Source organism: Nomascus leucogenys, chromosome 22a, assembly GCF_006542625.1.
Source record: "Nomascus leucogenys isolate Asia chromosome 22a, Asia_NLE_v1, whole genome shotgun sequence".
In the NCBI taxonomy this organism is placed as follows: Eukaryota; Metazoa; Chordata; class Mammalia; order Primates; family Hylobatidae; genus Nomascus; species Nomascus leucogenys.
Genome location: NC_044402.1, coordinates 398,762 through 424,398, shown reverse-complemented (window position 1 = coordinate 424,398; position 25,637 = coordinate 398,762). Strand labels below are relative to the sequence as shown.

General features: G+C 52.3%; 1 pseudogene; it reads right to left on the bottom strand.

Moving 5' to 3' along the window:
* Positions 1-353: 353 nt before the first annotated feature.
* LOC100597939 lies at positions 354-753 on the bottom strand (annotated as a pseudogene).
* Between the last annotated feature and the right edge of the window lie 24,884 nt (positions 754-25,637).

The following is a 25,637-nucleotide window of genomic DNA, read 5'->3' as shown; positions in this document are numbered from 1 at the left end:
CCAAACCTGCATCCTGCCCAGTAGTGTGAGAGCCCCAGGGGCCACCTCCTCACTCACACCTGCTACTGGCAAATCCTCTGGACAAAGTGTAATGCTGCAAAATTTTATAAAACAGAGTCACCCTTGATGGTCATAATGGCTGAGAAGGAAAACTCACGATGATGGAAGCCATCAACTGGCGAAATTTGATATGGATGAGCACCGGCCTGTGGTTCAGGTCTTCATAGTAAAATTTATGTGGGGGAGAACTTTTTTTTTTTTTGAGAGAAACTTGTGTTTAATGGTAAAGCTTAGCCCACCCCACCACCAGGAATGGCGTGGAGTAGGGACAGGCAGGGGACCCCCATGGAGCCTCATGTGGCGAGGATGAGGAAGACGACCACCAAACAGAACAGCCCCATGGCCTCAGACACAGCAAAGTCCAGAATGGCATCGGAGATGAGCTGCTGCTTGAGAGACAGATTCCTGGCATAGCCAAACACTGTTCCAATGCCAGCCCCTAAGCCAGCCACACCGACGGGGGCTGCCCCAACACCAATAAACTTGGCTGCTGTGTCAACGTCCCAGGAGACAGCTCTGGTCTGGAACTCCCACCTGGCCACCTGGCCACCTGGCGTGGGGAGCAGCTGTAGGAAGGCTGTTTAGATGAATTTTCTGGGCTGTTCAAGAAGGAGACAGACACAGCCTGATTAGACCCCTGGTACAGGAGCGGACCAGAGCTGGAGAGATGGGTAATGCCCCGGGGGTCTGCATTTTCTGTCTAAACTCCCACTGCCCTGCAGCCCCTGCTGGCCCGCAGCACTTGCCCGGCTGAAGGTGACCTAAGGTGACCGACTCACTTTTACTCACTGCTTATGAAATAAGCTGAATGTGGAGATCATCACAAACGTGTTTCAAACTGCGTGAGCCTTGAGGAAACCTTTCTCCTGCCCTCATGAGTATCCGCCCCAGGGGGTGCTTTCCCGGAGAGCTGGTCTGTGCTGCGTTCCCACAGTGAACACTTTCAAGGCTGCTGCGAGAAGTTGCACAGAAATGGCTGGTGGGCCTGGAGGGGATAGTGAGGCGGGGTGGGCCTGTGCACCGGATGCCAAATCCACAGCACCGGGAGGCAGTGCTCACTGCAGGAGCCACACAGCAGGTGTGTGCTGGTCTCCCACCTGAAACCTGCACCTGTGGGGTGCACCTGAGTGACCCCCGCCCCCCGGGGCGTCTCTAGGATGCCTCCTAGGAGGAGAGGCTCCACGCCTGGAGGGAGACAGGTATCACACAGGTGCGTGGGGTGGAGTGTGACGCAGGGAGGTTGGGGCAGGGCCACACAGAGAGACCCCACTCAGGCAGGCCTTGGGTCAGGGTAGGCCTCACCAAGTGATATTATGTTGGGACTAGACCGTGGCCAAGGCTGGCTTGGAGGCGGGGGGCACACATATTCCTGGCCAGTGGGGCAACCCACGAAGCTCACCTGCCTGAGAACCCCACCTGGCTGGGGCAGGCGGGAGCCTCTGGACCTTCGCGCGGGTGGAGAGTGCAGTGTCGCCAGATGGCCACAAGGGAGCTCCCGAGCCCGGCTCTGGGTCCCTTTGAGGAGGGAGCCGCCGGACCCAGCTGTGAGACTGGGACCTGCCAGTGGTGCCCCTATCCCGACCCCACAGGACGCTGCTCCGCCAAAGGCTGAGCCTGCCCCAGCTCCAGGCTGTGCTGATGCTCCTGATTAGAACCTGAGCCCGATTCTGCTCACTGAACACTCATCTGCTCCCTTGCCTCTGCCTGGCCTGGCCAGTGGGTTCATGTCAACTCCCGCGTCACCTCCCGTGTCATCTGTGTGTCACCTCCTGCATCAGCTCTGTGTCACCTCCCACATCACCTGCATCATCTCGCATGTCACCTCCCGCATCACCTCCCGCGCCACTTTTGTGTCACCTCCCAGCTGACCATGGCCCAGCAGCATCTCCCCTGTTGCAGTGCCCGGAGAGGCTGCGGTTGCAGGGGGTGGGCTAAGGAAGGCGGGGCTGCCTCAGCCTGGGCCCTGAGTGACCCCTGGAGCGGATCCCACCTCCCCACCAAAGCCCAAGCAGGAGACAACCCTTTGCTGCTGAAGCCACTGAGCTCTTGGGGCTGTTTGTTTCTGCAGTAGAGCCTTATCCCTCTGACTGACGTGTCTCTCACAGTCCCAGGCCCTGAGCGCAGGTCCACACTGAACCTTGACGCTCATCGCAGGCTGACCCTGGCTTGCCCTGGGTCACACTCGGGCCGAGGCCCCGACAACCTGGCCCGGTCGAAGCTCCCCGGCTTATCTCACTCACACTGTTGTCCAGGGCCCAGCCTCACGGTGACATCTGCCGCAAGAAGGCTGGGACTCTGTCCTGCTTGTGTTCAGGAACGAGGGACCCTGACTTGGTCTCTGCTATCAACACATTGCAAACATCACTGGGCATATTACAGAAGATTTCTGAGGGCTGGGTGCTGTGGCTCACCCCTGCAATCCCAGCACTTTGGGAGGCTGAGGTGGGAGGAGGATTGCTTGAGCCCAGGAGTTTGAGACCAGCCAGGCAACGTAGTGAGACCTTGTCTCTAAAAAAATTTTAAAAATTAGCCAGGCCTGGTGGCGTGTGCTTGTGGTCCCAGCTACTCAGGAGGCTGAGGCAGGAGGATCACCTGAGCCCAGGAGGTCAAGGCTGCAGCAAGCAGAGCTGGTGCCACTGCGCTCCAGCCTGGGCAACAGAGCAAGACCCTGTCTCAAGAAAACCCACACAAAACCCAAAGCAAGAAATAAAAAACCCAGATTTCAAATAATTTAAACTTATCTATCCAACACAAAGCAGTTCTTCACGGCACACTTTAAACTTCAAAGTTCTTTGCTCTCCCCATGCTCGGCTGACTGGGTCTGGGACGGGCGATGGTGCTCACTGGATCCAGTTTCTGACAAATCTGGATTGAGACAAGCTTCAGAACTGGCCCAGATGATCAATTTTCATATAAGTTAAGGTGTCCTCCTTGTTCCACAGCTTTTAGGTGATTTTTTTTGTTTTTTTTTGAGACGGAGTCTTGCTCTCTCGCCAGGCTGGAGTGCAGTGGTGCGATCTTGGCTCATTGCAACTTCTGCCTCCTGGGTTCAAACGATTCTCCTGCCTCAGCCTTCTGAATAGCTGGGAGTACGGGTGCATGCCACCACGCTCGGCTAATTTTTTGTATTTTTAGTAGAGACGGGGTTTCACCGTGTTAGCCAGGATGGTCTCAATCTCCTGACCTCGTGATCCGTCCGCCTCGGCCTCCCAAAGTGCTGGGTACAGGCGTGAGCCACTGCACCTGGTGCTTTTAGGTGATTTGATAATACATTTTTCTATTAAAATTTTATGATGATACATAACATAGGAAGAATCTATGTAAAATGATGTCCATGCATTTATGCACATAGAGCCCACTTTGAGAAACACAATATGAGGGCCTTTGGTCCTGCCAGGAGCAAAGAAAGTTAATAAAAAATCAAGTCTGGGCCGGGGGTGGTGGCTCATGCCTGTAATCCCAGCACTTTGGGAGGCTGAGGCAGGCGGATCATCTGAGGTCAGGGGTTCGAGACCAGCCTGGCTAACATGGTGAAACCCCATCTCTACTAAAAATACAAAAATTAGCCAGGCGTGGTGGCATACCCCTGTAGTCCCAGCTACTTGGGAGTCTGAGGCAGGAGAATCACTTGAACCCGGGAGGCGGAGGTTGCAGTGAGCCGAGATCGCGCCACTGCACTCCAGCCTGGGCGACAAGAGTGAGGCTCTGTCTCAAAAACAAAGCAAAAACAAAAGCAAAATCAACTCTGGGCCAGGTGTGGTGGCTCGCACCTATAATTCCAGCACTTTGGGAGGCTGAGGCAGGAGGATCGCTTGAGCCCAGGAGTTCCAGACCAGCCTGGGCAGCATGGCAATACCTTGTCACTACAAAAAATTTTAAAACTTAGCAGGGCATAGTGGTGTGCACCTGTAGTCCCAGGTACTTGGGAGGCTGAAGTGGGAGGATGCTTTGAGCCCAGGAGGTGGAGGCTGGAATGAGCTATGATTGCACCACTGCATTCCAGTCTGGGTGACAGAGCAAGACCCTGCCTCAAAAAAATGAAAAAAATCACCCTGGAGAACCTGCATTTATAGGAAGACATATTGATTCTAGCGGCAAACGCTTAGGGCTGCAGAGCCCTGGGCAGGCTGGACGCTGTCTTGGCACCATGTGGGATGAGGGCTGCAGACTGTGGCGGAGGCCCCGGGGAGGCGGAGGGAATCCTCAGGAACCATTTCCCTACCTTCTGCTCTTGTGACTGACCTTTTCTTGGTGAAACTTGGTGGGGGCAGCTGGGCCTCTGCTGCTGGCATCCTTTGGATGCTTCCTGGTGGTGGCAACCCTGTGGGGAGGGGTTGGGGAACCTGTAGGCCAACACGGCTCCGTGAGCTTCGTCAGATTTTTTTTTTCTCATTTTGATTCCATTTTGCTTCTGACAACTTTCCCAAGACCATTGCCCCTCCAGAGGCGGCTGGGTGCACACAGCTTCCCTTTGTGCCGGACCCTTGCCTTGCTGGGTCTTGGGCTGCAAAGCTCGGATGCTGACAGCCTCAGGTTCCTGCACTGACCCTCGCAGTTTCTGCATCCCATTCATCCCACTCTCACCTCTAGTTCCTTTGGAGATAGACCTTCCATGGAAAATCCCAGTTGGACACACCCGCCGCATTCCCATTCCCTCACCTGCCCACTCTGTCCACGTCTCCAGGGCTGGGCTGCAACTGTGGAGACCACCCCCTCCAGCCTTCTCCATCATGGAGACTGGAAGGTGAAGCCCGGCTAGGGGGCAGCCTGGTGGTGGGGCAAGAAATAGGAAGGCTCACCGGCTAAGCCAGGGTGATGAGGCCTCTCTGCTCCCTCTTCCTCTCTCCAAAGCTTGCCAGGACCCACCCAGACCAGGCTGTGGCCTTCAGCACTCCAAGAGCAACTTTATAATTAAAACAAAAGAAGACACAAGTTGAAAAATAGAAGGATAGAAATCTATGAACTAAGAGGGTTATCATCACAGTTATAGCAGGGAAGCTAGGAATGGAGAGGGATCCTGGCCATTGAATGCTTACACCTGGGAATTCCATACATTGCTTCTCAAATATCATTGGCCAGAATGAATGACAAGGCCAAGGGGTGAGGGAGGAGTAACTCTGTGCTGCTGGAAGTAGAGAACCACTGGCTACTGGTGAATATGAACAATGTTTACTGCTACCACACATACATACCCTTAATATAAGATAAAAAGGAAATACCACAAATCAATGAGACAAGATTGTTTATAAATGGTGTTGGCAAAATCGACTCACTATACAGAGAATAATAGAAACTGGGCCTCCACCACTTATTCCATATGTGCGTGGACTTGAGCCAGATTATAGATCTGTGAACTGCAAAACTATAAAGTTAATGCTAAAAAAGGAAGATTACTTATTGATGTTGGAGCAGGGAAAACGTTATAAAATAAAAATTCGGAAGCACAAATCATAAGGCAGATAATTGAAAAGATAGCTTACATGAAAATACAGAAAGTTCTTCCTGACTGCTCTGTGCTTGGCTTTCCTCACCTATAAAATGGGGAGTTAATTTAACTAATGGGTTGAGAGCAGCCCCTAGGCCATTGTAAGTGCTTCGTGTGTTAGATGTTATTACAATAATCGGTATTTCATGCCCTTTAAAACATCGCTATTAATGCTTTTCCCCAAAACATTTTGCCTGATAGTAAAATGCCACAAAACTCACTTTTGTGTGTGCCTGGTTTATCTTTTCCCATCTTTTCCTTCCTAACTCTTCTGTGTCATTTTGTTTTGTGTGTGTCTCTTGAAAAACCACATAGCTGGATTAAGAGCATCCATCTTTTAACTGGAGAATGTAGTCCATGTCTTTTTATTTTCATTACTCAAATTTATTTCTACCTCCTTATTTTGTGTTTCTATTTGTCTTGCTTTTTCTGAGTATCTTTTAAATCATTTTCCTATTTCTTTAGGAGTTATTTTCCTCACTTAATCTTTCTCCTTCTGATTTAGAATTTATACATTCTGTTTCTATTCTTCTGTTAAACAAATTTTAAATTTTACCTTTTAGAGACAAGGTCTCACTTGTCACCCATCCTGGGTGCAGTGGTGTGATCATAGCTCACTGCAACCTCACCCTCTTGGGTTCAAACGATTCTCTAGCCTCAGCCTCCCAGTAGCTAAGACTACAGGCACGGGCCACAACACCTAGCTAACTTTTAATTTGTTTGTAGAGACAGGATCTTGCTATATTGCCCAGGCTGGTCTCAAACTTCTGGGCTCAAGTGAGCCTCCTGCCTTGGCCTTCCAAAGTGCTGGGATTATAGGTATGAGCCACTGTGCCTGGCCTGGCATCTTGTTTTTATATGGTATTGAAAAGCTAAACATATCTGGGTCTGTTATTAACATGAGAAGCTGTACTATGAGGAAGCACATTTTTTAAAATTATGAAATGTTAGGCTGGGTGTGGTGGCTCATGCCTGTAATCCCAGCACTTTGGGAGGCCGAGGGGGGCGGATCATGAGGTCAGGAGATCAAGACCATCCTGGCTAACATGGTGAAACCCCGTCTCTACTAAAAATACAAAAAATTAGCTGGGCGTGGTGGTGGATGCCTGTAGTCCCAGCTACTCAGGAGGCTGAGGCAGGAGAATGGCATGAACTCGGGAGGCAGAGCTTGCAGTGAGCCGAGATTGCGCCACTGCACTCCAGCCTGGGTGACAGAGCAAGACTCTGTCTCAAAAAAAAAAAAAAATTATGAAATGTTAATCTACAGAATGCTGGTATGTAACAGACAATTCACAATTTCTAAGGATTAAAATTCTGAAAATATATGTAATTAAAACTATCAGAATAATAAAAAAACTTTGTATGCAAAATATACAGGGAGTAATTGTAGTAAGAAAAGTTGTAAGACACGAGATTATGTTTTCTGTTAAAGGAAAAGGAGTAATATTAATAAATTCTGTACTGAAAGATAATGACTGGCTGTTCCAGAATAAGAGAGAGAAAAATGTAGGGAAAAACAGCTGAGGCTGGGCTTGGTGGCTCCCGCCTGGAATCCCAGCACTTTGGGAGGCCGAGGTGGGCAGATCACCTGAGGTCAGGAGTTCAAGAACAGCCTGGGTTACATGGTGAAACCTTGTTTCTACTAAAAAAATGAAAAACCAAAAATTAGCCAGGCATGGTGGCACATGCCTGTAATCCCAGCTACTTGGGAGGCTGAGGCAGGAGAATCGCTTGAACCCGGGAGGCAGAGGTTGCAGTGAACCGAGATCACGCCATTGCACTCCAGCTTAGGCAACAAGAGAGAAACTCCATCTCAAAAAACAAACAAACAAACAACAACAACAAGAAAAACAGCTGATACATTAAAACAAAAAGATTGTAAAAGGAGGCCAGGCATGGTGGCTCATGCCTGTAATCCCAGCACTTTGGGAGGCTGAGGCAGGTGGATCACATGAGGCCAGGAGCTAGAGACCAGGCTGGCCAACATGGTGTAACTCCATCTCTACAAAAAATACAAAAACTAGCTGGGCGTGATGGTGCATGCTTGTAATTCCAGCTACTCAGGAGGCTGAGGCACGAGAATCGCTTTAACCCAGGAGGTGGAGTGAGCCAAGATTGCACCACTGCAGTCCACTCCAGCCTTGGCAACGGAGCAAGACTTTGTCTCAAAAAAAAAAAAAAAAAGTTGTAAAAGGATTGTGGAAAAGGGATCTTATGTGGTCAAAGGCGGCTGTGATTGGATTTATTCATTATTTTTTTTGAGACGGAGTTTCATGCTTATTGCCTAAGCTGGAGTGCAATGGCATGATCTCGGTTCACTGCAACCTCTGCCTCCTGGGTTCAAGCTATTCTCCTGCCTCAGCCTCCTGAGTAGCTGGGATTACAGGTACCCACCACCACACCCAGCTAATTTTTGTATTTTTAGTAGCGTCAGGGGTTTCACCACGTTGGCTAGGCTGGTCTCGAACTCTTGACCTCATGATCCACCCGCCTAGGCCTCCCAAAGTGCTGGGATTACAGGCGTGAGCCAGTGCACCTGGTCGGATTTATTTATTTATTTATTTATTTTTGAGACAGGGTCCCACTGTGTTGCCTAGGCAGGAGTGCAGTGGCACTCAGCACTGAGGCTGAGGGAGGTTGAGGTGGGAGGGCTCAAGCAATGCTCCCACCTCAGTCTCCCAAGTAGCTGGGACTACGGGCACGTGCCACCACACCTGGCTAATTTTTTTTTGTATTTTTTGTAGAGACAGGGCTTCCCCATGTTGCCCAGGCTGGTCTCAAACTCCTGGGCTTAAGTGATCCACCCTCCTGGAGTGCTGGGATTACAGGTGTGAGCCACCTTGCCCAGCCTGGGTGGAATTATTCATAAGGTTTAATTAAAATTAGCTTTAATATTAACAGTTCGCTGATGGGAAACTGGAGTTTGATCTTCTCTGTTAAAGTGACAGTTTTCTGGAACATTGGTCTGCTCTTGATTATGGAAGGTTTTTCTTTTTTTTTTTTTATCTTGAAAAATATATATTTACAGAAACAATTCCCCATTCCCTGGGACTCTTTAGAAAAAAAAAAGGTCCATTTTGGGGAAGTAAAACAGTGGAGACGAGTGTAGCACCGTCCCCCAATTGTAAATACACCAATTGACATCTGTATCTAGCTAATCTAGTGGGGACGTGGAGAACTTCTGTGTCTAGCTCAGGGATTGTAAACGTACCAATCAGCACCCTGTCAGAATGGACCAATCAGCTCCCTGTAAAACAGACCAATCGGCTCTCTGTAAAATGGACCAATCAGCAGGATGTGGGTGGGGCCAGATAAGAGAATAAAAGCAGGCTGCCTGACCCAGCCGCGGCAACGCTCTAGGGTTCTCTTCCGCGGGTTGGAAGGTTTGTTTTTTTTTTTCCACTTTTTGTAATAAATCTTGCTACTGTTTCTTCTTTGGGTCTACACCGCCTTTATGAGCTGTAACACTCACCGTGAAAGTGTGCAGCTTCACTCCTGAGCCAGCGAGACCACGAACCCACCAGGAAGAACAAACAACTCCGGACACTCCTTCTTAACAGCCGTAACACTCACCACGAAGGTCTGCAGTTTCACTGCTGAGCCAGCGAGACCACGAACCCACAAGAAGGAAAAAAGTCTGAACGTATCCAAACATCGGAGGGAACAAACGCCGGACATGCCGCCTTTAAGAACCGTAACAGTCACCGCGAGGATCCATGGCTTCGTTGTTGAAGTCAGTGAGACCAAGAACCCACCAATTCCAGACACAGTAGTACGGCAGGGTCCGGCTGAGCTTGTTGTGATTCGTGATGACTTGTTCTTGCATAGCCCCCACGGCTAGGCCACCTTCCTCTGCATCCACCAGCTTGAGTTAATTCCCCACCATCCTGTGAAGTCCAGGAGATGTGGCCATTGCCTTGCTCTCTCAGCAGCTGCAGCAGAAACTGCCACAGCGTCACAGATGGGTCCATTGCTGGGGGAGTGCTCACGCCATCCCAGGGGTACCTGTGTAGCGTGGCAGTGGGGCTGGCAATGTTGGCAGCTCCAGGGGGCGGGGACTCCATACGCGGCCCCACCGCCCCCCAGGCCTGGGTTCCGACGCGGCGGTGGTGGTTGGAAGGTTTTTTTTTTTTTTACCTTTTAAGTAATTGGCTTAGGAAAAACAAAGATTTTTGTGTTTCATCAAGACACCTTGTGCTTCATATTGTTTTTCATTATGTCTTTGATTAATGAAAAAGCTAATTTTTTTTTTTTTGCAAAGATACTTTTCTGAAGTAGGGAGCTGCCTTTGACTTTGCGAGTCTCCGCAAGGTATAACAAGACAAGCATCAAAAGTAATGATTTGGGGTGACTTTGCCCTGGTTACATTAATAATGAGATGTGGGGTAGCTAAGGGAAAGAGGAGGAAATACAGGACGATTAAGCTTTTTTCTTTAACGTTACTCTGGTGGGTATTGGTCCTGGGATGAACGTCCGTGACTTTGGAGAGGGGGACACCTTTTTGACTCGGGTATGATGGGTCCACTGCTTCTCAGCGGTCCAGCTGCCGTCTCAGTCATTAGGAGCACCAGATAAGGTACTTCCCAGGTGGGTTCCAGCTTTTCCCCTTTCCAACTTCTGATAAGAATGTGATCTCGGGACTGGTGTTGGTGAACTGGGAATTCAAAGGAGGAGAGGGTAGAAGACGGACGGGATACGTAGTTTTTAAGAAACTGAACTTTTGTCTCAAATGTTGGGTGGTGAGTAGTGGAACTTAAATAAGGCAACCCATTACGCATTTCATAAGGGGATAGGCCGATGTCTTTTCAGGGAGCAGTTCAGACTCTTAATAGGGCAATGGGAAGACACTTAGGCCATGGTAACCGGGTTTCTAGAATTAATTTAGGTAGGTGGGTTTTTAGAGTCTGGTTCATTCTTTCTACTCCTCCTGGTGAGGGTGGATGCCAGGGAGTATGGTATTCCCACTTTATTTCTAGTGCTTGGGTTAGCCCTTTAATAATGAGCACGGTAAAGTGTGTCCCATTGTCTGAATCAATGGTCTCTATTAGTCTAAACCTGGATATGATGTGTTCTAACAGGGCTTTGACTGCATGACTAGCTGTTGTGCGTGGGAAGGGGAGAGCTTCTACCCAGTGGGTAAGGTGGTCTCCTATCACTAGTAAATACTTGAGGTGGCCTATTGGGGGCATTTCAATACAGTCAACTTGGATGCTTTGGAATGGCCTTACCCCTGGATTTTAGGCCGGGCATGGTGGCTCATGCCCATAATCCCAGCACTTTGGAAGGTCAAGGTGGGAGGATTGTTTGAGACTAGGAGTTCAAGACCAGTCCTGGCAACTTAGCGAGACCCTGTCACTACAAAAAAAATAAAAATTAGCCAGGTGATATGGCACATGCCTGTAATCCCTACCACTCCGGAGGCTGAGATGGGGGGATAGCATGAGCTTGAAAGGTGGAGGCTGCAGTGAGCCGTGGTTGCACCACTGTATTCCAGCCTGGGTGAGAGAGCAAGAGCCTGTCTCAAAAAAGAGATTTTAAACTAATTAGGCCCTTTTTTTTTTTTTTTTTTTTTGAGACAGTTCTCACTCTGTTGCCCAGGCTGGAGTGCAATGGTGAGATCTCGGCTCACTGCAACCTCTGCCTCATGGGTTCAAGTGATTCTCGTGCCTCAGCCTCCCAAGTAGTTGGAACTACAGGTGTGTGCAATCACGCCAAGCTAAATTTTGTATTTTTAGTAGAGATGGAGTTTTACCATGTTGGCCAGGCTGGTCTCAAACTCATGACCTCAGGTGATCTGCCCACCTCAGCCTCCCAAAGTGCTGGGATTACAGGTGTGAGCCACTGTGCCTGGTCTAATTGGGCTTATTTGATAAGTAAAGTTATGAGGAAAACAAACAGTATTTGATGCTACATCTTTAAATTATATTTTTGGATATGTTAATAACGAATGCTTCAGAAATTATATGGAAATCTAGAAATTGGATATCTCCTGGTATAATTTTATCAGCTGTAATTTCAGATATTGTGTTAAAGTGTTGTATGTTACAGAAATAACCAGATTTCCTTGTCAATTGTATCATTATTATAATGAACTCTCATCAGATCTTTAAAAATGGCCATTTTAAGCCTTTGCCATTGACAGTTATTGTTTTCCTTTGATTTTTTTCTAAAGTCATTTGCAATTAGCTATAGACAAAAGTGGCTTGTTCTTTAGGGAGATTCATGAAAAAGACTCTGACAGTTGCTCCGAAATACAGATGGCTGCTGATAGCTTTAAGATCATCATTGGACTGTGTAAGAATTTTCAGAAATGGAATGAAAAAACTGATGTCATCAAACTACTAATCCAGCTTCAAACAGAACAAGATTTAATTACATGAGACTGAATGAATCAATGAAGATTTTTTTTTCTTTTGAGATGGAGTCTCTCTCTGTTGCCCATGCTGGAGTGCAATGGCGTGATCTCGGCTCACTGCAACCACCACTTCCCGGGTTCAAGTGATTCTCCTGCCTCAGCCTCCTGAGCAGCTGGGATTACAGGCACGAGCCACCACGCCCAGCTAATTTTTTTGTATTTTTAGCACAGATGGGGTTTCACCATGTTCAGGCTGGTCTCGAACTCCTGACCTCATGATCTGCCTGCCTTGGCCTCCCAAAGTGCTAGGATTATAGGTGTGAGCCACTGCACCCGGCCGAGGATAATTTTTAAATGACTTTTTATTGGAAACATTGCTGGTTCTTTAATGTTTTGTTTTTCAGATTTTAGAAAAATTTTTCCCTTAAGCTGTCAATAGTTTGCAGCAATTTGGTAAGTTACACTTTTGCAAACAGAGAGGAAACAACTATTTTCTTCCTTCCTAATCCCTCTAGAATCCCAAAACTAGTAGCGAGTGTTTTTATTGAAGGGGGCCAGCCCTTCCACACTTGTGGGCATTTCTCATCAGATGGGACGAGAGAAAAAAAGACACAAAGTATAGAGAAAGCACAGTGGGCCCAGGAGACCGGCGCCCAGCATACAGAGGACCTGCGCTGGCACCGGTCTCTGAGTTCCCTCAGTATTTATTACTATTTTCACTATCTCGGCAAGGGGAATGCGGCAGGAGAACAGGGTGACAGTGGGGAGAAGGTCAGCAAGTGAAATGTGAGCAAAGGAATCTGTGTCACAAATAAGTTCAAGAGAAGGTACTATGCCCGGATGTGCACGTAGGCCAGATTTATGCTTCTCTCCACCCAAACACCTCAGTGTAGTAAAGAGTAACAGAGCAGCATTGCCGCCAGCATATCTTGCCTCCAGCCACAGGGCAGTTTTCTCCTATCTCAGAATAGAACGAATGTATGATCAGGTTTTACACCGAGACATTCCATTCCCAGGGACATGCAGGAGATGGAGGCCTTCCTCTTATCTCATCCGCAAGAGGCTTTCCTCTTTTTTTTTTTTTTTTTTTTTTTTTTTTTTTTTTTTTTGGAGACAGAGTCTTGCTCTGTCACCCAGGCTGGAGTGCAGTGGCATGATCTGGGCTCACTGCAAACTCCGCCTCCCAGGTTCACGCCATTCTCCTGCCTCAGCCTCCTGAGTAGCTGGGATTACAGGCGCCCCCCACCACGCCCAGCTAATTACTTGTATTATTTTTTAGTAGAGATGGGGTTTCACCGTGTTAGCCAGGATGGTCTCGATCTCCTGACCTCGTGATCTGCCTGCCTCGGCCTCCCAAAGTGCTGGGATTACAGGTGTGAGCCACCGCGCCTGGCTGAGGCCTTCCTCTTTTACTAATCCTCCTCAGCACAGACCCTTTATGGGTGTCGGGCTGGGGAATGGTCAGGTCTTTCCCTTCCCATGAGGCCATATTTCAGACTGTCTCAGGGCGGGGAAACCTTGGACAATACCCAGGCTTTCTCGGGCAGAGGTCCCTGCGGCAGTGCATTGTGTCCCTGGTTAATCGAGAATGGCGATGACTTTTACCAAGCATACTGCCTGCAAACATATTGTGAACAAGGCACATCCTGCGCAGCCCTAGATCCCTTAAACCTTGATTTAATACAGCACATGTTTCTGTGAGCACAGGGCTGGGGCTAAAGTTACAGGTTAACAGCATCTCAAGGCAAAACAATTTTTCTTAGTACAGATCAAAATGGAGTTTCTTATGTCTTCCTTTTCTACATAGACACAGTAACGGTCTGATCTCTCTTTTCCCTACACTTATTTTTATGACAGTAGAATTATTTATAAAAGTTCAATAAGAATCTTTCTCCTTGTAACAGGACACAATTACAGACTGATGATATTACCAAGGCTTTGACCGGAACGTCCTATCTTCAGATATGACCACACGGCTTTAAGGAACTAGGGTTGACTTTATGGAGTTTGGCCTGAGGGTTCCCAGTCTTGCAGGTTGAGTAAGGCAGCCCAGCAACCTCAGGGTATTTTGGGGACTGTGAGAAGAAAGGAACTCATCCAGATCTACAGGTATTGTGTGCCAAGTCAGATGGCAAGTCCTTGGTGTGCCTTCCCAGCCTCGGGAGGCCTTTACAGTTCAATCTGAGATTCTTTATGAAACGCTCCAGCAAAGCAATTTTTTTTTTTTTTTGAGACGGAGTCTCATTCTGTCACCCAGGCTGGAGTGCAATGGTGTGATCTCGGCTCTGCAACCTCCGCCTGCCAGGTTCACGTAATTCTCCTGCCTCAGTCTCCCGAGTAGCTGGGATTACAGGTGCACACCACCACACTCAGCTAATCTTTTTATTTTTAGTAGAGACAGGGTTTCACAATGTTAGGCAGACTGGTCTTGAACTCCTGACCTCGTGATCCACCTGCCTCAGCCTCCCAAAGTGCTGGGATTACAGGCATGAGCCACTGCGCCCGGCCTCCAGCAAAGCAAATTTAAAGAGAGCCAGTATGGTCAACTGCTTCCTGTTGCACTTATGTAAACAATCAGGCCAAGGTTAGTGAAACTAGACTGACTTTGCAAACATATCACTCTTACTTGGATCAACATTTATGGAAATATGGGAGTGACTGGAGAAAAAATGATTCAATGCAAAACTGCAGGGCACCGTGGTGAGATTTCAGCCCTGCTCATTGTTTACGAGGTTTTGTTATTTATCTGCAGACTGGACTGGATCTTGAATTTGTGGGGAAAAGAGAGATCAGACTTACCGTGTCTATGTAGAAAAGGAAGACAAGAAACTCCGTTTTGACCTGTACCCTGAACAATTGCTTTGCCCTGAGTTGCTGTTAATTAACTTTAGCCCCAACCTTGAGCTCACAGAAACATGGGTTGTATGGAATCAAGGTTTAAGGGATCTAGGGCTGTGGAGGATGTGCCTTGTTAACAATGTTTACAGGAAGTATGCTTGGTAAAAGTCACCGCCATCTCCAGTCTCAATAAACCAGGGGCACAATGCACTGCGGAAAGCTGCCTCTGCCCAGGAAAGCCGGGTATTGTCCAAGGTTTCTCCCCATGTGATAGCCTGAAATATGGCCTCGTGGGACGGGAAAGACCTGACCGTCCCCCAGCTCGACACCCGTGAAGGGTCTGTGCTGAGGAGGATTAGTAAAAGAGGAAGGCCTCTGTCTCCTGCCTGCCCCTGGGAACGGAATGTCTCAGTATAAAACCCGATTGTACATTTATTCTATTCTGAGATAGGAGAAAAACCACCCTGTGGCGGGAGGCGAGACCTGCTGGCGGCAATGCTGCCTTGTTATTCTTTACTGCACTGAGGTGTTTGGGTGGAGAGAAGCATCAATCTGGCCTACGTGCATATCCAGGCATAGTACCTTCCCTTGAACTTATTTGTGACACAGGTGACTTTGCTCACACGTTTTCTTGCTGACCTCCTCCCCACTGTCACCCTGTTCTCCTGCCACATTCCTCTTGCCGAGATAGTGAAAATAATAATCAATAAATACTGAGGGAACTCAGAGACCGGTGCCGGTGCGGGTCTCCTGGGCCCACTGTGCTTTCTCTATACTTTGTCTCTGTGTCTTATTTCTTTTGTCAGTCTCTCGTCCCACCTGATGAGAAGTACCGACAGGTGTGGAGGGGCTGGCCTCCTTCAGAATTCTTCTAGTTTTCTCTAATATCAGGCAACAACTCTGCAAACTAATTTTTCCAATTTTTCCCTCACCCTCTGACTTGGAATCACTCAAATTTAAAACTGCCCTTTTCCTGAAGCCCTGTGAGCTGAAATGGGACAAGTTGATGTAAACTTTAGAGAAATCATCACCACAGATCCTGTGCGGGCAGCTTCTGCAACACCTGACCTGCAAATCAGGAAGGCCCTTCAGCTGCCTGCCTGGCTGCAGCTGCAGATGCTTCAGGCCCAGCTTCTAGAATCTAATCTTCCGGCCTGGTGCCCACTGTGCTTGGAAACTGCATTTCTAAGTGTTAACTTTGGTTTTCATTTATTTTCACAGAGTCTGTCCTCTTCGAATGTCCAACTGCTAGCACCATGCAGCGAAATGTCCTCTTCTACCCATTCCCAACAGAAAATCCAGCTGGTTCTTAATGAACGAAAGGCCACCCAACAAGGAAATGGACTTACATTGTTGGAGGGAAACGAGAATGTCTCCTCTTTCCTTAAACAGGGTGGACTGACAAAGATTCTCTGCTTGGCTAAACTACAGTCGGGCTCTGGAACCTTCTCCTAGGCTGGCCTGCACTTCCTTGTAAGAAAAAGGCTTAAAAAAGTACCCGGTGGGGCCCGGCGCGGTGGCTCATGCCTGTAATCCCAGCACTCTGGGAGGCTGAGGTGGGCGGATCATCTGAGGTCAGGAGTTCAAGACCAGCCTGGCCAACATGGTGAAACTCTTCTCTACTAAAAGTACAAAAATTAGCTGAGCGTGGTGGCACACGCCTGTAATCCCAGCTACTCGGGAGGCTGAGGCAGGAGGATCACTTGAACCCGGGAGGCAGAGGTTGCACTGAGTCAAGATCATGCCACTGCACTCCAGCCTGGTGACAGAGCGAGACTCCGTCTCAAAAAAAAAAAAAAAAAACCAAAAAAAACCCAACTCAGTTTAAAGACCCACTCTTGACATCTGATCACCCTTGATCCTGAGTTCCTCACCTTCCACCATCTCCCAGGTCTCATCACCCTGGTCTGTCTGCAGCAAAAATCTTTCTGGGCTAATTTAGCCAGAACCCTCCTTCCCCCCAATATTTCCTCTTGGGAATGTCCGTCCTCCGAGTTTACCCAGCTCCCTGGCTGTCAATCCCCGCCAGACCATGCTGTGTTAAGAACTGAGCCCCGTCTCTCTCCCCCATGGCCGTGGACCCTGCTCCTGCCGCGGTTGTCCTGAATCACGCCTGCCTTTCCGCGCTGAACAACTATCATGGAATAATTTTTTCTTTCACATTTCTAAACACACTCTTAGGAGGCGCCAGCAGTCAGCGTGCGGGAGTTAAGTCCCTGTGCCCTTTGTATGAAAGTGTCACCGCTTGTCCTGGACTTGAGGGGTGGTTTCGGGTGTAAACGGCCGGCAGAGGTGAGTAGATGCTGGGAGGCTGCTCCAGGCGTCTTGTTTGCTCCAGGGTTCTTGAGACTCTCCTGTCTATGAGAACGTGCAGTGGCTCGGGTCGGCCGCCGGGGGGCTCCCGAGTCCGGTTCTGGAGTCTGTGGCCGCGCGAGTGCACCTGCGGGGCGGGTCCTGACAGATTTTTTTTTTTTTTTTTTTTTTTTAAATTTTTAAATTTTAGATGGAGTCTCACTCTGTCATCCAGGCTGGAGGGTAGTGGCGCGATGGCGGCTCACTGCAACCTAAGTCTCTTTGCCTCTGGTGTTGGCAGCTCCATCGGCAAGCGTCAAGGTGTGGACGTGGAGTTTGCTTTTACTTATCCTGCTTGGGACTTGGCCTTGATCCTGACGCGTCCTGTTATTCAGCGATTTTGGAAAATTCCCAGCCACTGCCTCTCCCGACTCTGTTTCTCCTTTGGGCAGAAGAAGCCCTTGCGGGAGCCTCCGTCCAGCCTCCGCGGGGCTGCGCTCGGGCTGGGTGGCATCTCCTGCTCTTTCTTCGGTGTTACCAGCTCCCGCTCCTGCGTGTCCTCTGCGGTGCCTGTCCCATCCATTCTTATTTTAGCCTCACCTATTAACGGTTTTCAATTCCAGAAGTTCTTCGTAAAACTCTCAGGCCATTTCAAAATGCAATGTGCAGTAATTTCCCATTTTGCAGTAATATTTGAATAGCTTCCGTAAGTTTAAAAAACCTCTTGGGCGAGCGTGGTGGCCACGCTGTAATCCCAGCACTTTGGGAGGCCGAGGCAGGAGGATCATGAGTTCAGGAGATCGAGACCATCCTGGCTAGCATGGTGAAACCACGTCTCTACTAAAAATCCAAAAGAATTAGCCGGGCGTGGTGGCGGGCCCCTGTAGTCCCAGCTATTAGGGAGGCTGAGGCAGGAGAATCGCTTGAACCTGGGAGGCGGAGGTTGCAGTGAGCCGAGATCACGCCACTGTACTCCAGCCTGGGCCACAGGGCAAGACTCTATCTCAAAACAAAACAAACAAACAAAAACCTCTTAAGCACACATTGCATATTCTATGTCTGATAAGGCCGACATTTTGCTTTTCTTTGGGTTCTTATTCTATAGTTTCTTGTTTCACTGATTGTTGTTTCTGCTTCTTTAGGACTTTTCTGATTTGTGTGTGAGCCGGGTTCCTGGGATCCTGATCTGGGCGCGTCTTTGAGGCTTGCCTCTGAGGTCCGCAGGCCCCACGCTTGCCCCGCATGAGTGGACGGCAGAGCGCGCCTGCCTGGGAGCCCAAGAGGCTGCGGGGCCGGGGACCCAGGGAACCCCGGGAACTTCTCAGCAGCAGAACTGCAGTGGCACAAGACGGTCACCAGGGGGTCCTGAGCTCGGCTCTGAGGTCCCTGCTGGGGTTGAGGGGCTGTGGCCGCAGACGCGGACCTGGCAGGGGGACCGGAACCCCAACAGGGCCCTGACCGGCCCCAAGGCTGAGCCTGCCCTGTCCTACCAGCGCCCAGACCCCGATGTTGGGCCGGGACCTTCCTTTCCTTGTCCCGGCCCTCTGAAGTTCCTCCCCGAGGTGTGAGCTGATTCTGAGCACACGGAGGCCTTCCTCTTCTCTGGGGCTCTGGAGCCCCTGGGGGCCTGCAGGACCTGGGCCTGGGCCTGGGCCTGGCTGCTGTCCTCTGTGCTCAGGAGGCTTCTCCCACCCGCCCACTTCCCGGCACAGCCCCCAGCCCCACGCACAGCCGCCGGGAGGGCATCCCCAGGGGGGGAACCTCTGCTCCGGAACGGCGTCCCTTGTCCTCCCGGGGCGGTGGCCAGAGGCTGGTGCCTCAAGCTGGTGCGCCCCACGCAGCAACCCCTGGGTCCATTGGCGACCATAGTGAAGACCCGCAGGCCCCAGGCCCGAGCCGGCTCCTGGGGAGGCCGCGTTCTGGGGCTTCCGCGGGGACACTGGGCCACGCCAGGAGGAAGTGTCCTAACCAGGGTCAGGGAGCATCGGATGCTGCCGGCAGAAGTGGGAGGCACGGGGCCCCACCGAGGAGCCCAGGCCAGCTCCCCCAGCCGCCCCAGCTGCAGCCCTGCGAGGCCCCCAGGCCACAGCGTCCCCACACCCAGGGAATGCAGGACTTTGGCAGAGGCTGGGATCCCAGACCACAGAGCCCCCATAAGGTGACAGCTGTTGGCGGATGCCACAGCCACCTCCGCGGCAGGGGCTGGGGAGGGGAGGGGATCACAGTGCTGGACACGGACCGGGCCCCAGCCCTGAGCCCAAGGCAGAGCCAGGATCCGGCCCAAGGGCATGCCTGGCCCTGCCCCCTGCCCCTGCCCCACCCCCTGCCAGGAGCCGGCTGCGGGAAGCGCCCTGTGGTCGGCGGCGCGCGATGCTGCTTTTGGCCACACGGGGGCAGCAGAGCCTCAGCGGCGGCAGCAGCGGGTCCAGTTCCCGGCCGCCGGGGTTGGGCTGGCGGTGCCTGGGGGGTCCTCCCTAGAGGCCGGCGTGTGAAACGCCCCAGTGTGCTGGGCCCTGGACGCTGAGATGGGTGCTTGGGACACGGGCCTAGGGGACCCCACACGGCCGGCTCGGCAGGCCCAGACAGCTCAGAGTGGGGGTTCCGTGGGGGCAGGAGGGGAGAAGGCCGGGCAGTGAAGCAGCGGGGGCGTCCGCGGAAGGGCCTGGGGGGCAGAGGGGCGGCTCCCAGGACAGGGACGCACGGGGAGGGGCGGGGTTTGTGGCAGCCCCGGAGCCGCCTCTGGAGCTTCCATCTGCAGCCTCCTGTGGGGCCGCGTCTGCTTCTCTTGCTGGGCACCGACATCCATCCCCGAGGGGTGTGCGACAACCCCCATTCCAGCCCATTCAGATTGTCTCTAGCCTCTCCCGTCCCAGTTAACCCCGGTGTTGGTGCGAGACGCCTCCGTGTATTCCCGGGCGTCCCTCTGCAGGCCCATCCCCACCTCACAGGCAGTCACGCCCTTCCAGGCCTTGCCCCATCCCCAGTCCCTGGCCCCACCATCGCATTGCAGGCAGACGGTCATGTGCAACCTCCATACAATAAAACCCTAACGGAAAAGGCCAGAGCGGGGACTTCGTTTCCACCAGCAGGTGGGGCAGACACCGTGGCTACCGCGTGGGCATAACCAGTAAAAATACTGGATTTAAATCCCTTCGAATTCCCCTTTCTACAGGCAAGCTGTCTAGTGAGAAAGAAAGGGCCTTGCAAAGATCCTCCCCAGGTGGGCGGGCAGCCCCCACGCCTGTCTTCAGCTCCTGGACGCTGCTCCTGGGGAAGGGCCTGCCTGACCGCAGGCTGTTTTTCAGCGCAGGTCAGGAGCACTGGTGTCCGTCATGTGGAGTGGCCGTGGTCCTGACCACCTGGGGTCCGAGGTGGTCCCGGATTGTAAGAGTCTCTGGTGCTTGTGAAAAGCTTGCACGTCCTTCCAGGGGAGGCTCGCACGTGGGGCGAGGGCAGGAGCAGGAGCTCATAATTACACAGGAAAACAGGAAGCCCTGAACCCCAGGCTCGGGAATAGGCGGGGGGTCAGGTTTAGAGGGGATTCGTCTCCCACCACCTCCCCATTTGCACCCCCAGTCCCTGCCCCCCAACTTTCCTCACCTGGTCACTGCCCCCCACCCCGTCCCCTCTCTGCCATCTCCCTCCCAGGAGGGGCCTGCTCCTGCCTAGCACGGGGTGCCCTTCCTCACACCTCGCTTAATTATATTTGAAAATACAACATTTGAAACGTGCAAGGAATGGAGGGGCTTTTCTGCGAGTGCAGGGTGCCCCTCCCATGTCCGTCCACCAAGGGGCTTCCCTGTCCAGCCCTGGCTTGTCCCTTTCATTTTAACAAAACGTCCTCACGACAGTGCATGTGTGTTTTATAAAAGCAGTATTGGAAGTTAATGCTTTTAATGCAGAAAAGAAAAAAAACCCGAAACAATATAACTGTCCTAAGTGATGTTGAGTGGGGAGTGCCGGGTGGGAGTTGAATTGCGGGACCCTGATCCCTCCACTTCCAGCCAGTCCTGGGGGTGTCATGTGGCCTCTTCTGACCAGCCCTGGGCAACCTCTGGATGGACGGGTGGGGAGGTGCCATGGAGGGGACCTGGGACCAGGGGAGAGAGGCCGTGGCCAGGCAGCCCCAGGAGGGCCCTCCAGAGCCCGCGTGGGCCTGTGTCTGTGGTCCCTCCAGGTGTGGTCCCTCCAGGTGGCGTGTGGTCCCCCCAGGCCCGTGCCCTGTGGTTCCAGCGCCTCCCCAAGCCTCTGCCCCTGCAGCCCCCACGCCTGCCCTTTCCTCTCCTTTGTGCTGGTGGGTCCCTCTCCACTGTCCCACACAACACCGCACTGCCCTCCCCCAGGGAAGCCCCCACCTTGTCTCTAGGTGAAATAAAAGCCCTTTCAAGGTGACATGTCACCTACTCACAGAACAGTGCCCCAACCCAGGACGCAGCCTGAGGACCCTCAGGAGCACTGTGTGCCCCCAGGCCTGTCCCCAGTGGTCCCCACCGTGGGCCCACCACAGCTGCTGCTGTCAAGGGCAGCCTGGGTCTGAGCCCCATCCCCCTGTGCAGGGCACGGGTCTGGGGGCTGGCTTGTCTCCTGCTGGGCAGTGGGCGGCCTGGGGTGTCTCCCAGACACGCTGCCTGCGGCCGGCTGGTGTGGACTGGGCCTGGTGGGCCAGGAGCTGCCCTCACTATGGCGACAGGATCAGGCTGCCAGGCTCCTGTGGGGGCTCAGCAGGAGGGGATGGGAGACGGCAATGCTCAAGCCTGACCTGCTGCCCTTGAGGGGGAGCCATGGTGCCACGTGGCCGGCCTGCCTGAGAGACCCTCAGGGCTGGTGTGGGAGCCTGGGGGAGCCCTGGGCACGTGTGGGGCAGTGGGCAGAGGTGGCTGCAGAGGGACAGGGCTGGGCCAGGACATCACCCTAAGGCCACTGGGAGGTCAGCAGGGGCCCAAGGAGATGCAGGGATTGGCAGCTGGGGAGCACAAGGGTACCCCTGAGCCGTGGTACCCAAAGGTCCTGAGCTGAGAGGGGAAAGGCCCAGAGCCACTGGATGGTGGATTCTGGGCGCCTGATCCACAGGGCGTGGTGGCCCTCTGAGGGACCTCTATGAGGGACTGCAGGCAAGCTTTCAAGGATGTGTGTGTGTGAGGGTGTGTGAGAGTGTGTGGGTGTGTGTGAGTGTGAGGGTGTGTGTGCGGAGTGTGTGATGGTGTGTGAGGGTGTGTGGGTGTGAGGGTATGAGGGTATGTGAGGGTGTGGGTGTGTGGGTGTGTGTGAGTGTGTGAGGGTGTGTGAGTGTGAGAATGTGTGTGAAGTCCGTGAGGGTGTGTGTGATGGTCTGTGAGGGTGTGTGTGATGGTCTGTGAGGGTGTGTGTGATTGTGTGTGAGGGTGTGTGGGTGTGTGAGGGTGTCTGTGTGAGAGGGCATGTGAGGGTGTGTGAGGGTATGTGTGAGGGTGTGAGAGATGTGAGGGTGTGAGTGAGTGTTTGAATGTGTGAGTGTAAGGTTGTGGGGATGTGTGAGGATGTGTGTGAGGATGTAAAAGTGTTAGGGGTGCGTGAGTGTGAGGGTGTGAGGGCTTGTAAAATTTGTGAAGGTGTGAGAGTGTGGGGACATGCGGAAGTGTGGGGGTGTGTGTGAGTGTGAGGGTGAGGGTGTGTGAGAATGTGTGGGTGTGTTGGATGTATGAGGTTGTGAGGATGTCTGTGTGAGCGTGTGTGTGAGAATGTGGATGTGTAAGGGTTTGAGGGTGTGTGAATGTGTGAGAATGTGTGGGTGTGTATGGATGTGTGGGTGTGTGGGTGTGTGTGGATGTGTGGGTGTGTGGGTGTGTGTGGATGTGTGTGGGTGTGAGGGTGTGAGAGTGTGTGTGTGAGGGTGTGAGGGTGTGTGTGTGTGAGAATGTGTGGGTGTGTATGGATGTGTGGGTGTGTGTGGATGTGGGTGGGTGTGCGAGAGTGTGATGGTGTGTGTGAGAGTGTGTGAGGGTGTGAGAGTGGGGATGTGAGGGAGTGTTAGGGTGTGTGATGGTGTGAGAATATGTGGGAGTGTGTGAGAATGTGGATATGAGAGTGTGTGTGTGAGAGTGTGAGGATGTGTGGGACTGTGAGGGTGTGTGTGGATGTGTGGGGTGTGTGAGGATGTGTGAGGGTGTGTTAGGGTTGTGAGGGAGTGTGAGGGTGTGTGAGGGTTTGTGAGGGTGTGAGGGCTTGTGGGGATGTGTGTGGATGTGTGGGAGTGTGAGGGTGTGTGTGGATGTGTGGTGTGTGTGAGTGTGTGAGGGAGTGTGGGTGTGTGAGGTTGTGAGGGTGTGTGAGGGTGTGAGGGTGTGTGTGGATGTGTGGTGTGTGTAGGGGTGTGTGTATATGTGTGAGGGTGTGAGGGTGTGTGAGGATGTGTGTGGTTGGGAGTGTGAGGGTGTGTGAGGGTGTGTGGAGATGTCTGGGAGTGTGAGGGTGTGTGTGGATGTGTGGGAGTGTGAGGATGTGTGTGGGTGTGTGTGGATGTGTGGGAGTGTGAGGGTGTGTGTGGATGTGTGGGGAGTGTGAGGGTGTGTGAGGGTGTGTGGGGATGTGTGGGAGTGTGAGGGTGTGTGAGGTTGTGAGGGTGTGTGAGGGTGTGAGGGTGTGTGGATGTGTGGTGTGTGTAGGGGTGTGTGTATATGTGTGAGGGTGTGAGGGTGTGTGAGGATGTGTGTGGTTGTCTGGGAGTGTGAGGGTGTGTGAGGGTGTGTGGGGTGTGTGAGGATGTGTGAGGGTGTGTGGGGATGTGAGGGTGTGAGGGCTCGTGGGGATGTGTGGTGTGTGTGAGCGGCTGTGTGCACTGGCCGAGTTGCCTGCTGCTGTCCTGGCCTGGGGCCAGGCGTGTGCCAGCTCTTGTGTTTGTTGCGTGCCCGGCGTGTGCTGGGTGTCGGAGTCGGGCTGGGTGTGTCTGGGTGTGGCCCTGGGGTGTCCCTTTCTGGACGTGTGTCTCCGTGCAGAACGGAGGTCCTCGTGTTCCCAGAAGGAAGCCTCCAGCCCCAGGCGGGTGCCTGAGAATAGACCTGGGGCCTGTGGGCGTGGCAGGGCTGCCCCTCGGCTCCTCATGGACCCCCCGGACACCAGTCCCACCCCATGTCCGTGACGCTCACTCTCTGAGCCTTCCCTGACCCCATGTGCCAAAGCCTGGCCCAGCAATGCCACGTGTGCATGTGTGAGTGTGAGCTTGGCACCAGGTGGGAGAATGTGTGCGTTAGTGTGTGAGCGTGAGCACAGCCTGTGCTTGTCTGGCTGTGGAACTGGGGTCTCTGTGAGGCTGTGAGCCCTTGTGGGCCTGAGTGTGGGTCGTGTGAGCTGTGTGCACATGGCTGTGGCTGAGTGTGAGCCTCTGAGTGTGTGTGTCTGTGCCACGTATCCCTGTGTGTCTATATGTGTCTGTGTGTGCCTCTGACTTTATGTGTGTCTGTATCTATCTCTGTGTGTCTCTGTGTGTGTGGTAGCGTGTCTGTGCTTGTGTATCTGTGTCTGTGTGTGTCTCTCTCTGTGTGTGTCTATGTGTATCTGTGTGTCTGTGTGTGTGTGGTAGCGTGTCTGTGCTTGTGTATCTGTGTCTGTGTGTGTCTCTCTCTGTGTGTGCCTATGTGTATCTGTGTGTCTCTCTGTGTGTGTGGTAGTGTGTCTGTGCTTGTGTTTCTGTGTCTGTGTGTGTCTCTGTCTCTGTATATGTGTCTATGTGTCTGTGTGTCTGTTTGTGTGTGGTAGTGTGTCTGTCCTTGTGTGTCTGTGTGTTTGTGTGTGTCTCTGTCTTTGTATGTGTGTCCGTGTGTGTGTGTGTGAGGTATATCTGTGTTGTGTGTCTCTGTGTGTCTGTGTGTGTCTCTATCTCTATATGTGTGTCTATGTGTCTGTGTGGATCTGTGTGTGTGTGATAGTGTATCTGTGCTTGTGTGTCTCTGTGTCTGTGTGTGTCTCTGTCTCCGTGTGTGTCTATCTGTATCTGTGTATCTCTTGTGTGTGTGGTATGAGTGCTTGTGTTTCTGTGTGTTTGTGTGTGTCTGTCTCTGTATGTGTGTCTAGGTGTCTGTGTGTGTTAGTGTGTCTGTGTGTATTGTGTGTCTTTATGTCTCTGTGTGTCTAAGTGTCTGTGTGTCTCTGTGTGTTTGCGTGTCTGTGTGTCTCTGTGGGGTGTGCATGACTATATTTGTGGGGGGCTGTATTGCAGGAAGGGCCCCCTGAGCCCTGTCACCCGGGCTGCACCCTGGGGTCTTCCCAGGGACCCTTTGCTCAAACTTGAGTCCTCCCTGGAGGGCTTAGGTTCCACTGAGGGGGTGGGCGCGGGCAGAGATCCCTCCTCTAGCAGGCTGGCGTGGGGCCGGCCTGCCTGGCTGGGACATGGGTCAGAATGTCCCCCCACGCGGCCCACCCTGTTCTGGGCACAGGGTGTCATCTTCCAGGGTCTCAGCTGCTGGGGTGATGGGCCCCGGACAGCCCCTGGGTGTGGGGTGGGGTCCTGTGGAGGCCTCTGTGGCCCACTGAGGATGCAGGGCTGGGGTTGGGCAGGTCTGTTCTGGGGTGGTCTCGTGGGGCAACCCCAGAGGGTCCTGAGGCTGGGGTAGGGTTGGGCGACCCCACGCAGGG